Source organism: Phoca vitulina, unplaced genomic scaffold (genome assembly GCF_004348235.1).
Source record: "Phoca vitulina isolate PV1807 unplaced genomic scaffold, GSC_HSeal_1.0 scaffold7, whole genome shotgun sequence".
In the NCBI taxonomy this organism is placed as follows: domain Eukaryota; kingdom Metazoa; phylum Chordata; class Mammalia; order Carnivora; family Phocidae; genus Phoca; species Phoca vitulina.
Window position 1 is genome coordinate 33,963,191 of NW_022589710.1, and position 14,858 is coordinate 33,978,048.

Below are 14,858 nucleotides of genomic sequence, written 5' to 3' on the forward strand. Positions count from 1 at the left end.
GAGAAGTGACATTTGAAGGCTTTGCAAGTATCATCTTACTGAATCTTCCAGTACTGGGGAAACAGGCGACCTTATGACCCTGGGGCAGAGACAGCTAGGTACCCAGGTAGGACGTAAAGTCTCCTTCTTACGTGTGAAGAGAAGCCTGACTTCACTTGAGCAGGCAATGTGGACTGCTCAAAGTCTACATTTTTCTACATTTTCCAGACTCCTTTGCAGGCAGCTATCCCTATAATATGCAAGTAGCCGTCATTGGGTTAGACTTCCAAAAAAACCTTCTTAAAAAGGGTGTGGGCTTACATGGGCTTTTTTTCTGACTCTTTTCGCCTGCTTCCAGCTGCCTGCCTGGAGTACATATTTGATGGCTAAGGCCCCAGCACCAACTTGTGACCTTGAGAAAGGAAGCCACAAGCTAAAGAGGGCAGGGCAGAAGGACAGAAGGAGCCTGGGTCCTTGATGACCATGACTTGTTGTCCCAGCCTCACACTGCCTCCCTCCAGACATGTCTGTTTAAGAGAAGGAAAAATAAACTTCTATCTTGTTTAAACCTGTGTTATTTCTGGTTATTGTTAAGACTATACTTCCAGGGATCATTTCTATAGTTTGTTATTTCTGGTTATTGTTATTAGCATCTGTCCCAGACCCTAACTGGCATATGCCCCTGAGGCTATTAGGTGGTGGCGCTGGGGTCGAAATTCAGGCAGCCTGACTCTCCATGCCCCATTCTTGCCCACGGCCATGTACTGTCCCAAGAGCCTAGAGGGTTTCCTTGAAATTCTAATCTCTTTTTTGTCAACTGTTTGGCCCTGGCAGCAAGCACACAACCTGACACTCAGCAGGACTCAATAAGGTCTGTTGAATAAATACAACGAATAACTGCCCCTCAACCACTTCCCCAAGGAACTATTTTTCTGAGGGGCTCTACAATGATCCCTGCTTCTTGCATTTCCCCAGGCTGATATCAGTGTGAAGCTTGTGAGAAATCTGAAGTGCTCTGAGATTTTTTTTTTAAAAGGAAAGAATAAATTAGAAATGACAGATAATAAAAAGTTAAAGATATACATAAAAAATCCTTTAAGTAAGTAAAATTCTTCTAATGATAGAGCAAAAAAAAAAAATGGATTGAAGTAAGAGTTGTTATCTCAAGTCTGCTTTTCAAAAAACTAGTTACTGATTGCAAAAATAACAGACATGACTTTATAAAAAATTGAAAGTCCTCTCATAACTCTCCTTCTATAACAGATTGGTAAACATCTCTTCAACAACTCTTTTTCTAGACATAAAGGCATTAAATATATAGGGTTATAAAAATGAGCTCATGGTGTAAATACTATTTTGCAACCTTTACTTTTTTTCAGTTAAGATCATTATATCTTGGACATTTCTCCATATCTTGCATGTACATTAATCTGGTTCTATTTAAAGCAGGAGAATATCCTTTATCCTAATGCTCCCCTTTAAAAATAAAAGTGTCTGGATATATCTTTGACCTTGCTGTGTAAAGTGTCATCAGGTGGTTTACAGAGATGGTTGATGAGAAGGACATCAGAGATTAACTCTCCCCCTTAACAGGAGTGAGCTGGTCCCTGGAGTTGTCAGGCTGGCCAATGTCCAGTTCTAGAAAAAAACAATACTCTAGGGTCAATGTTTTGTGACCAGAAGGCCATGAAGCTCAGAGCTAGGAACAAACAACTTGGACGGGACGGGTCAGGAGAGCCAAGAAGCTTCTCGGATCCCTGGAAACAGCTCCCTCTGCCACCTTCCTGGCAGCACGGATGCTGGCCTGGGGGTGGGATGGGGGATGGCCTGAGAAATCCATACCATTCCTCAACTTCACAGGAAATCAGTCCTTGCCTGACCTTCTGCTAGAGCACCTAGAGCTTGCTGGGTGCCGGGCACTCACCATTCTGGACGCTGGTAGTGGGGAGAGAGTGGTCAAAAAAGGGAGCCAGCAGGTGTGGCCTCGGTGCCTGGGCCATTAAGCTCTCGTGGGGGGGTAATGATCTATACGGACCTCACTCCCACCGCCCCAACCAAATTAAACAAACATACCGTCCACCCGATTATCCCAAGCCCATAAATCAAGCTGAGGACAGCTACTGTAACCCGAGCTTGCTCGGTGGAGAACAGCTGCTATCAGCCGGGGTAGCCAGCTGGGCTCAACTGAGAAGACTTTGGGGATCATCCAGCAGGACTTTAAAAGAGGGAAGGAGGCCCAGAGCACAGAGCCCAGTGGCACAGACCACATACCTATGGCAGAGGCTGATTTGGTGGTGGCTCCAACTCAGCTGAGGGGAGGGGTGGGGGTGGGGGTAAGGTATTAAGAAGCTCCACAAGGGAATCGGTTCAGGAAGGAGAATGGGCAGGGAAAAGAGTGGAGGTGTGACTGGCTTTTGAACCTGCATTGGGGAGATTGACCTGACTAGATTGGCAACAGGGAGCAGCTGTGTCTGGGGCAGAGGCGCCCCCACAGACAGCCAGGCAGCCGCCCCTGCACCTGCTGGGCCCCTACGCGCCCCGCGCCTGTCAGGAAGCCGCTCCCCCTGGAGCCTCACCACCCCGCTCGCTCTTGTGCAAGCTGGGCAATACACACCCAGTGGGTAGCCAGTATTACTGATTCACTGGCGAAGTCGTTCAGGATTTTCTAGCTGACTAGCTGGCCCAACTAGCATTTCTTCCTCCAAGATAGCAAAGCAGCTGGGCCTGACTTCCAGTCCAGAGCGTCCATGCCCTCCAGCCAGGGGTCACCAGGATCACCTGGAGCTGAATGGTGTTGGGGTTCTGGAGCGGTTGCAGCGAGGGCTAACATGTGCCGTGGGGAGCCGTGGGGCATCTCGGTCAGAGGATGGGACAGGGAACTTACAGGAGCAAGGCTTGGCTCAGGGGGTTTTGCGGAGGGCTCAAAGAGGTGGGACTTGGCTCTGGATTCGATGTTATCAGAAGCAGGGGTGATTCTATGATTGGGTATCTCGATTATTTTCATGTAAAAGGCTAAGAGGAGTGAGACAAGCCTAAAGCTATAATTAGTTAAGAAATATCAGTCACTCATATAAGCCAGGAAAAAGGGGCATATTTGGTCATTTTTGTGGTTTGGACAATGTTCGTATTTTTGTCTGAGTTCAGGCATGATTATGGAGTAATCTTGTTTGTGCTTTGTTCCCCCATCAAGGTCACAGAGCGGCCTTGTCTGATGTTGGTGTTCTTTCTATGGAAATATTTCTGTTAAACAGGAGAACTCCAAAGGCCAGCTGTGAGTGCCAGGCTAGGTCCTAGATCTCGGGGGCTGCTTTTCTCTTTCTGAATTGGAACTGAGGTCTGTGTCTCAAAGCAGCCAGGAACCCTGGAGAGAAAAGAACCTGAGGGCTTGCAATGTTCATGTTTTAAGCAGAAACTCCTTCTGGAGGGCTGGAAGAGAGGCTTAGGGAAGTCAGGTGCTCCTGATGTCAGGCTGCCTCTGGTTCTCTTCATTCAGGCAACAGACATTTATTGAGCAGCTAATATATTCAGGCACTTGGGTTAGAGCTGTGAGCCAGATTGTTTTCATGGAGTGGACATTTTAGTGAGGGTCACCAGAAAATTGGAGGGAACAATGAAGAAGATAGTCTTAGGTAGTAATAAAGTTATAAAGTAGATAAAATTAACTGATGGAGCTGAGAATGATTTGGGGTCCACTTTGGAGAGATGGTCAAGTACATCCTGTCTGGGGAGGTGATGAAAAGGTGCAATGTGAAATTGTGCAGTGAGAGTATTTCAGGCAGAAGAGACAGGATGTGCTGAGGCTTCTAGGAACAGGAAGAATGTCTCTGAAGCGTGGTAAGTGAGGGAGAGATAAGCTAAGATAGGTCAGAGAGGTGGGCTGGGTCAGGCAGCGGGAGGCCAATGGAAGACTTTGGAGACAAGAACCACAGGACCTCACATCTCCTGAGACAGCAGAAGTTTGTGACATACTGATCTCTCTCTACATCCTAAGGCCTGTCTCTTACCTGCCATAGCCCTTCCCTCTGAGCTTGGGGTCTGGAAAACACCAGAAATGTCTGAAATTCTCCTTAACTACTGAAGTCAATCATTGTTTAGAGTAGTGTATTCATTTTCTATTGCTACTCTAACAAATTGCCACAACTTAGTTGCTTAACATGACACAAATTTATTATAGTTCTTGAGGTCAGAAATCCCAAAACCAAGGTGTTGGCAAGGCCATGTTCCTTCTGGAGGCGGTATCTGCTTCTTCTGGAATTATCTTTTTTCTAAAGGCTGCCTGCATTTCTTGATTTCTTGGCTTGTGGCTCCTCTACACAGCTTTTGATGTAGTATCTTCAAATCTCTCTCTCCGACCCCTGCTTCCATTATCACATCTTGTTCTCCTAATCTCCAGCCCCCCTCTTATAAGGACCCTTGTGTTTACATTGGACCCACCCAGATAATTCGAGATAATCTCCCCATCTCAAGATTCTTGACTTAATCACATCTGCAAAGTCCCTTTTGCCACCTAAGATAACCTACTGACAGGATTTGAAGATTAAGACTTGGTCATCTTTGGGGAGCCGTTCTGTCCACCACAGGGAGTCATGTGGAGAGCAGAGAAGTGAAATCTGCCCCAAGCCATTCTACTAATGGGATGAATCCTTGCCCCACCTACCTCAGGAAGTTATTATAAGTATCACATGAATTAATGTGGCATAATTGGAAAAATAAGAAGTGCCATAAAATCTAAGGAACAATTATGAAGTATTATGAATCCTATGAAACATGAATGCACAAAGGGTATTATAGATTAATAGAGAGCCAGGTTTGAGTCCTGCTCTCCAAAATACTTGCTACATTAATTTGGGCAAGTAACTTAATGTCTTATTTCATTGGGTATAAAATTTAGAAAATGCTTTCAGCTCGTAACAGCATTGTGGAGTTTAAATCAGGTAACATAGGCAATGGTGCTTTGCAAAACGCTACACAAATATTCTTTGCTAAATATTTCATAGGCAGGCACCCAAATACTTTTTCTTAGATGCACAATGGAACCAGACAACACGACAGTACCTATCAGACCGATACCAATGGGTTTTGAATCTCCACTGTACGAAGTGAATGAGAAATAAAGAGGAGACAATAAACGAAGGGCCTCTCTCACTCCCTCTCTCCTCAGCTACCGAGGGGTCAAAAGGCAACAGGAAGAAAACTGTAGCATCTATTTGGTTATTCAGAAAAACATAAGATATGCCTATTGAGAATACAGACTCTTCTGGCAATGAAGAGGTTTAGGTTTAGGCTGACATTCTCTGGAAGAATCCTATTTGGTCATATTTAAAACATTAAAGTAAGTTGCTCAAGCACTGCCTTATTCATTCAGCACCTACTATGTAACCATGTGCATAGCACTTGATTACAAATGGGCATGAAACACATGCTTTCTGAGTGTGGTCTATAGACCCACAAACACATTCACTTATTCAGCATGCCATTTTTATGCACGGACCTATGCACTAGACACTGTCCTTGGTGTTGGGGACAGAGTGGGAGTTAAAGACAGAAAACCTCCCTTCCCTCATGGAACTTCTAGGTCAAGAAGATAAACAGTTATCAAACAATTCCACAACTGAATGTAAAATTACAACCCAAACCCTTCCAAGGCAAGGTTCAAGGTGCTATGGGAGCTCACCCAAGGAGTCCTAACTTGACTTCTGAAAACTAACCATGGAGCTGAGATCTGAAGGCTGAGCAATTGTAGTCAGAGGAAAATTGAGGCGGGAAGAGCTTTCCAGGCTGAGGGAGCAGCACACACGAAGGCAAAGATGAAGCATGGAAAGTTTGAAGGCCTAAGAGAAGGCAGTGCATCTGGACTGTGCAGGTGAGAGGGACAAGGGTCAAGATGTGGACTGCAGAGGTGGGCAGGGTTCTGCAAGGGGCACTGAGTGTGTGGGCACAATGACTGAGAAAGTCAGGACATAGTGTTTCATCTAGTCCCAGACTCCGTTTTGATTTTAATATTTCTAATGAGACTCATCATCATATGTTCATAAACTAAAAAAATCCTTTAAGTAAATAACAATCGATTATGTGACATAATTCTTACTAGGATAAGAGGTACATTGCCTTCCCTTGCATAGGTGTGGGAAGGGTGCCCAAGTTGGTCTTCAGTGTCTGTACCTGGCCCCTCAGACTGGCTCCAAGACAGGATGCCAAGACTAGAGCAGGTATTAGATCACTAATAGCAGCTCTTGCCTCACTCTTGTGCTTTCCCAAGCATCTCACACAATGATCGCATTGGACTCCCAACAGTCACGATGAGACAGACTGTTCTAATAGTGGAGAGGGTGTCCAATGACTTACCACAGATCCCAGAGGGACTGAGGTGACACTTGAATCCACATTTCTGATTCTAGATAAAAATGGTTTTCCCCAAAGACCACCACTGAGTCATTTACATACTCTCTCCCTGACCTCCCTAAGATCCTAAAACTCTAGAATTTTCAAAGCTGAAGGGAATTTTGAACATCAGCCAACTTGTTTGATTCTCTCGTTTGGAAATTCCGGGAAGTTTGAAACTTTTGAGAAACAATCATATTTCAAACAAGACTAAAAGTGCTATTTTCCACCCAAGGAAGAGAGGAGTCATTATTCTGATCGTTTCTAGTGACTCGCTATTGGCTCTCTAATATGTGATATAATGGGAAGACTGTTCCCATCACTAGTGAGCTGTGAACTTAGAAAGCAGATCTCTTTCTCTGCACGCTCTCCATTTTCTTGTTCTAAAATAAAAATGTAAAGTGACCACAACTAAGGATATCAAATTCATGTTGCATCATAACCCAGCACACACACGTACACACACACACGTACAGAATTGAAACAGAAGTTCCAAGAATCTGTACTTACCCACACTAGTGCCAGGCCCACTTTTCTCTTCTACCTTTCAAAAAAGAGCTTTGCAGTCTACTAAACTGATTTTACTACCCACTAAAATGTGGAATCCTCAGGTTGGCAAACACGGGACTGGACCCCTCTGAGGCGGCTTCCAGCTCTGGCTCCCTGACACCCCTCCCCGCCGGGGCTGCTCAGAGTCTCTTTGAGGTTTCTTCCTCGTAAGGCAAATGTCTGGCCCTCCCCTGACCTGGTAGCTGCAGGGTGGCTTGGGGTTGACACTTTCTATCAGCCCTCTGGCCTCACAAGCTACCTGTGGTTTTGTGGCAGCGTGTCCCTGCATGAATAAACAAGGTACCAAACCTGACCTTCTGACCACAGTCCGCCAAGATTAGGTAGAGAAAGATCTATACTCAGAGTCAAACTGCAGAGTGAGGGAATTTTGCTCGTCTCTGCCAGCTCCCCACCCCAGCTGCCCACACACCACATACACACATACAAGACAGCACACACATCACATACGTGCATACAGACCCCACACACAATTCGCACACACACACATACATACTCACCCACATATATTCCACACAACACACATACGCTCACATAGACCCATGCAAACCTTATACACACATACCATAAACTTGTACACACACACACACACACACACACACACACACGACTCTTAAGAGGCCCCAGAAATCCTCAGTTATAAAGCAGGAAATCCTATAATTTGAGTCAGAAGAAAATAATTTAAAGGTAATCTATAATCAGTCCTCAGGATCATAGAGTTATTTTCACCACTTGAGAAATTTGGCATACAAATACACTGGCAATTCAACAGGGACACCACTGAAGCACTTTGTTTTTAAAACTGGACTCTCTTTTAAAATCAAATAACAGGAGGAGGATATTTCAAATATAATTGTTTTCAAATTTAAATTTTCATTTTATGACTGCTTATTTTTAATGTTATATTGTTCATCGCCTCACTTGTGATAACTTAATACTGGATATTTAATGCTCACATCTTTAATGACTTACACATTTGTTTGCTTCGTGTTTTGAAACAGGCTTATAAAGGTATTGTTTCGACATGTCTTGCACATACTGTTTCACTGTTTTTTATTAAGAATAGAATCACAGTATCCATCCCAGTTTTTCACCAATAAGTGAAGTAAATCACAAAATCCTGCAATTACCATTTTTCCTTGGAATTGCCGTCTGCCGCAGGGACCCAGAGCACACGCTCAGGCCCTCATCCCCACGAGGCTTCCGAAGTTGCTTTCAGCATCTAGCCCAGTGCGCAGCATCTGGGAAGCTCTCAGGCAATGGCTGGGGAGGCAATGGCTTTAAAAGAACAAGGGGGGAGGCAGGGAAAGGAAGAAAAGAGAAAAAGAAGGAAGAAGAGAGAAAGAAAGGTCAAGGAAGAAGTGGAGGGAATGAGAATGGGGGGGCAGAGAAAGAGGGTAGGACAGACAGACAGAAGGAACTGTATGTTGCTCTTAGATGTCTGTTCTGTATGGAAAATGGAAACCAAAGACCATCTCCATGACAAACCTTGTTCAAAATATTATTGCTGGAGCCCACCTGGTGAAGTGACAGCTTTGTGGGAAGTTCACTGGAAAATTTAGCTTTCCATCTGCAATAGAGGAAGCAGATCTTGCTGAGACACTTGACAGACACACAGTTGTTTAGTCTTGGACATCGCCGCTCTGTGCGCTTTGCTATGGTAACAAAAGCCATGTCACGGAAATACACGCGTCACTCATCTCTGATGGTTTTCTTTTCATCTCTAAGGATCATACTTGAGTTGTGGAAAGAGTGTCACAGCTTTATTGCTTCTCTTTACAATAAAAATAAATAAACACTCTTTATTTCTGAATAATCAGAAAACACCTGTAAGCATACCTAAGAAAGTAAAGATGATCTATTATCCAAAACATTCAGAGATAGTTATTAACACTTGGTGTTCCAGATTTTATTTTTAAAACAAATATGCAAAAAATGTATGTATATATGATCATACTATATATTTCATTATATAATCTTCAGTTTCACTTAGTATGTTGAGGGCATTTCTGTCCATATTTTTAAAATATTGCAGCTTTCTCTTCCTCTGTTGACAAATATTTAGGTCTGCCATTTTTTGTTATTGTAAATGACACACTAAAGAATGTTCTTGTAGGGGCACCTGGGTGGCTCAGTCAGTTGACTGTCTTACTCTTGGTTTCAGCTCAGGTCATGATCTCCTGGTGGGGCTCCCTGCTCAGCAGGGGGTCTGCTTCCCCTCTCCCTCTGCCCCGCCCTCTGCTTGTACTCACTCTCTCTCCCTCTCTTTCCCTCTAAAATAAATAAATAAATCTTAAAAAAGAAAGAAGAATGTTCTTGTACAGGCATTTTTGTGCATTTATCCTGTTATTTCCTTAGGATAAGTTCTTAAATGTGAACGTTTAAATGTCAGTATGCACATTTTAAAAATGCTACATTAATTTGCCAAATTGCCCTCCAGAAAGTTTGAACCACTTTACATTCTCTTTAAAGTGTATAAATGTACCTACTTTCTCAAGCCCTCATCAACAATAGTTATTATAACTCTTTTTAAAATTTTCCAGTTTTATAGGTTAAAAGGTATTTTCATTTTTATTTTAATTGGCATTTCATTTATTACTAGTGAGGTAAAATATTTTTCATGTTTATTGGCCATTTGCATTTCTCCTTTTTGTGTAACTTGCCTGATCATGTTTCAACTATATTTTTTCTAATGGGTTTTTTATTTTTTCATTGGTTTCTAAGAGTTTGTCATAATTCAAAAATATCAACTCTTTGCTGTCATATATGTTGTGAATTCTTTTCTCAGTTTTTCATAACTTTGTGTAGTTTAGACATATAGAAGTTTTGTTTTGCATTAAGTGGCTAATGTGTCAATAATTTCCTTTTGTTTCTTACCTTTGAATCATGCTTAGAATGGTATTTATCATTCTAGAATTCTATCATTTTTACCTGTGTTTTTTCTATTTTCCCTTGTCTTTTACATTTATATTTTTAAGCCATCTGGAATTTACTTGATGTGTAGTGTGAGGTAGGGACCCAAATTATTTTTCTAACTTGTTAACGAGTTGTCAATAACATTTGGACAGAACAGTCCATATCCTTCCTACTGATTTGAAATACCTTCTTCACCACCATATTCTAAATTCTTACAAATACTTGAGCTCTTCCGTTACTTGCCTTTTTATAGTTTACTGAAGCCCCAAAGCCATGTGTGTTAGTCTTTTAGAACTGTTATTTTAACTGTCTAGATTGAAAGTTCTTATTTCCTAGACCCCTCAAGCTTTTAGAATAATGGCTGCTATTTCTAATAGAAAGAACAAGTCTATTTACTTACTTCAGAGGTGGGATAAAGGAGAGAATTTCCCCCCTAGGTCATAGAGTTTCAGATGTGGAAAGACCTGAAGACCTTCTATTCAAAGCTCCTAGTTTTATAGGTGAGTGCTAGAAATATTAGCTGACTTGTTTGTGGTTAGGACAGCTAGCAGTGCAGATCTGAGACTAGAACCAAGATCTGAACCGAAGCTAGTTAATGGAGAGGTGAGACTAGAACCAAGGCATAGTCCCCTAAAACCATGCTGGATGAAGATGGTTACAGTGAGGGTCTATCAAGGACAGCAAAAGGTCCTACTAATAAAAGGATCTTTTTGTCCTAGATCTTCAGAATCTAACAGCTTGGAAGAAAATGAGAAGTTTTCTCAGCACTTATTAAATGTGGAGGAGCCCTTGCTCCTTAGAACTGACCAGGTCCTTAGAAAACTCCCCCCAGAAAGGAAACATCTCTCCATGTTACAGACTGCTAAATAGTGAGCATGCAAGTAGGCATGCACGTGCCGTAGAAGCAGCATAGCGAGCACTGGCCTTTCGAAGAGAAGTTTCAGACATGTCTCCCAAGTGCCACTCTCGCCCTGGTTGGCTCTGCACAGGTCATTCAGGTCAGATGCCAGCAAGAGCAGGCTGCTGAGAGGCAGGGCAAAGTGTGGCTCTGGGAGCCTGGCCAAGGAGAACAGCTTTATAGCCAAGGCAGGGGAGGAAACTGATCATCTGAGAAGAGCTCTGCTAGGTTTGTGTTTTCTTTTCCCTATCGAGAAGATTTTCAAACTATAGTCTTGAAAAGCCGTCCAGGCTCTCTCTCACCCCTCCCACGGAAATCCATTCTCTAGCAAACAACCTTCTATCTGGGCCCCTGGGTGGCTCAGTCGGTTAAGCGTCTGTCTGCCTTCGGCTCAGGTCATGATCCCAGGGTCCTGGGATTGAGTCCCGCATTGAACTCTTTGCTCAGCGGGGAGCCTGCTTCTCCCTCTGCCTGTCTGTCTCTGTGTCTCTCATGAATAAATAAATAAAATCTTAAAAAAAAATCAACAACCTTCTATCTAAGGTCACTGAAGTTTTAAACATATGTGTAGTTTCCTAAAGATATTTTTGAGTTTAATTTATTTTTCAATAGGAAATATAGTCATATGGTCTAACATTCAAAAGATACCAAAGAATATACAGTGAGAAATCTCCCTCCCACCCATGGCTATCCAGTTCCTGTCCTGGGGAAAAACAAGTTCTAGTTTCTTATAGACCATTCCAGAGTTATTTTACCCATATTTAAACATATAAGTACACACACATATTCTTTGGTGAACATTTTTACATGAAGGGTAGCATACTACACACACTGTTCTGCACCTTGCCATTTTTACTCCGTATCTTGAGGATATTCTGTGTCTGTACATAAAGAGCTACCTCGTTCTTTGTTACAGATACATTTCATTATACTCTATTGTATGAATAAAGACTATTTTATTTAACCAGTTCCCATATAGGTATTTATTGTCTGAATTTTGCCATTACACACAATGCTGCAACTAATATATTATTTGACACATTCGCAAATTTATACTGAGAACAAAGTCCCAGAAAGGGAAATGTGGGATATAAGTTTACGAGCTTTTGTAATTCTGACAGAAATTGCTAAATTTCCCCTCATAGAAATTGTACCCAATTTAAAAGCCTCCCCGTAGTGTAGAAAGTGCATGTTTCTTCATACCTTTGCTAATGTAGTATGGTACCAACCTTTATTTCTTTTTTAACTTTCGTTCATGTGATAGGTGAATAATGGTATCTCAGTACGGTTTTATTTTGTATTTCTCTTATTATGAGTGAGATTGAGAATATTTTCATATATTTAAAGGCAATTTGCATTTCTGTCCTAGAATCTATTAATAGCCTTAGGGTTTTGTCTAATATGTTATTGATCTTTTTTTATTGATTTGTAAGAGATTTTTATATAGTAGAGCAACCAGCAGTTTATCTGTGGTTTTAGTTGCACATATTTTCCCAGTTGTTTGCCTTTTAACTTTATTGTTGGCATTTTAAAAGTCCTTTTATTTTATGGCTTCTGTGTTTTCTGCCATACTTTCCCAATCTAAGATTGTAAAAAAAAAAAAAAAAAATCCTATGGCTTATTTTTTACACATTTATGGTTTATTTTTTAGTTTTAAATGTTTAATCTATCTGAAATTTATCCTGGTCTAAAGTTTTAGGTTTCTAGACAATTTTATTTTTTCCAGATGGCTGACCAGTTATTTGAAACTACTTATTAAATAATCTTTCATCTTTTAATATTTATATTTTCAATATATTCACATATTATAATTTATAATAAAACTTTTCCCCTTACAACTGTCTTCAGAATTTTTATAACAATTTCATATCAATCTCTTACAACCACTGAAAAAACACATTTTCATAATTTCCTTCCCTTTGCCTCTCTCCTTTGCTTTAAAATGTTATATTCTGTCATGATTTAAAAAAAAAAAAACCCTAGGAATAGAGAGAAACTTCCTCAACTTGATAAAAAATATCTACAAAAATCCTATAATTAACATCATATTTAATGATAAGAAACTAAAAATTTTCCAACTATAGATCAGGAAAAAGGCAAGAATGTCCCCTCTCCTTACTCCTTTAAACACCATACTGGAAGTCCTACCTAATGCATAAGACCAGAAAAAGAAATAAAAGGTATACAGATTGGGAAGGAAGAAATAAAACTGTCTTTGTTCCCAGATGACATTATCATCTATGTTGAAAATCTAAAAGGATTGACAAAAAAAAAACTTATGAGTTTTTTTTTTTTTAGATTTTATTTATTTATTTGAGAGAGAGAGAATGAGAGAGAGCACATGAGAAGGGGGAGGGTCAGAGGGAGAAGCAGACTTCCCCGCCAAGCAGGAAGCCCGATGCGGGACTCGATCCAGGGACTCCAGGACCATGACCTGAGCCAAAGGCAATCACCTAACCAACTGAGCCACCCAGGCACCCCAAGAACTTATGAGTTCTGACACTCATGATTATAACAAGGTTGCAGGATACAAGGTTAATCTGCAAAAGTCAATTTCCTATTTACCAGTAAAAAAAAAAGTGGATTTGAAATTTAAAAAACAATGATGTTTACATTAACACCCCCCCCCAATTAAATTCTTGGTATAAATCTAACAAAATATGTACAAGATCTATATGAGGAAAACTATAAAACTCTGATGTACAAAATCAAAGAACTAAATAAGTGGAGAACCATTCCCCATTCGTGGATAGGAAGGCTCAATATCATCAAGATGTCAGGTCTTCCCGCTTGACCTATAGATTCGATACAATCCCAATCAAAATCCCAGCAAGCTATTTTGTGGACATTGACAAACTGTTTCTAAATTTATGGGGAAAGAAAAAAGACCCAGAATATCCAGCATAATACTGAGGAGAAAAACAAAATTGGAGGACTGATACTATCCAACTTCAAGACTTAACTATAAAGCTACAGTAGTCAAAACTGTGTGGCATTGGTGAAAGAATAGACAAATAGATCAATGAAACAGAACCAAGAGCCCAGAAATAGACCTACATAAATCTAACCAACTCATCTTTGACAAAGGAGCAAAGGATCAAAATAATGGATCAAAAATAGTCTTTTCAATAGATGATACTGGAACAACTGGACATCCATTTGCAAAAAAACGAATCCAGACACAGATCTTAACACCGTTCACAAAAATTAACTCAAAAGGCATTATAGACCTAAGTGTACAATTCAAACTAAATGATCTTGGGTATAACAATGACATTTTAGATAAAACACTAAAGGCACAATCCATGAAAGAAATAATCGATTAACTGTAGTTCACTAAAATTAAAAACTTCTGTTTTGTGAAAGATAATGTCAAGATAATGAAAGACAAGCCACAGACAAGAGAAAATATTTGCAAAAGACACATATGATAAAGGACTATTATCCAAAATATACAAGGAACTCTTTAAGAGTTGAAGTTTTAGGGACACCTGAGTGGCTCAGTCGGTTAAGCATCTGCCTTCAACTCAGGTCATGATCTCAGGGTCCTGGGATCGAGCCCTGCATCAGGTTCTGCACTTAGCAGGGAATCCACTTGATTCTCTCTCTCACTCTCCCTCTGCCCACCCCCACCTCCGCTTGTGCTCTCTCTCAAGTAAATAAATAAAAATCTTTTTAAAAAAGAGTTTAAGTTTTAAACTCAACAATAAGAAAACAATCTGATTTTTCAAATGGGCCAAGTACCTTGACGATACTTCACCAAAGAAGATATACAGAGAGCAAATAAGTACATGAAAAGATGCTCGACATATGTCATTGGGGAAATGCAAATTAAACAAACAAAACAAAACAACAATAGGTGTGTAGAGATACCACTACACACCTATTAGAATGGCCAAAATCTGGAACACTGACAACACCAAACACTGACAAGGGTGTGGAGGAATAGGAACTCTCAGACATTGCTGGTGGAATGCAAAATTGTACAGCCACTTTGGAAGTCAGTTTGGTGCTTTCTTACAAAAGTAAACATACTCTTATCACATCATTCAGCAATTGCTCTCATTGGTATTTTCCCAAAGGAGTTGAAAATTTATGTCCACATAAAAGCCTGTAC

The 14,858-nt window shown here is 40.8% G+C and overlaps 1 pseudogene; it reads left to right on the top strand.

The window, feature by feature from the left end:
* Window positions 1-571: 571 nt before the first annotated feature.
* LOC116633452 lies at window positions 572-676 on the top strand (annotated as a pseudogene).
* Window positions 677-14,858: the final 14,182 nt, after the last annotated feature.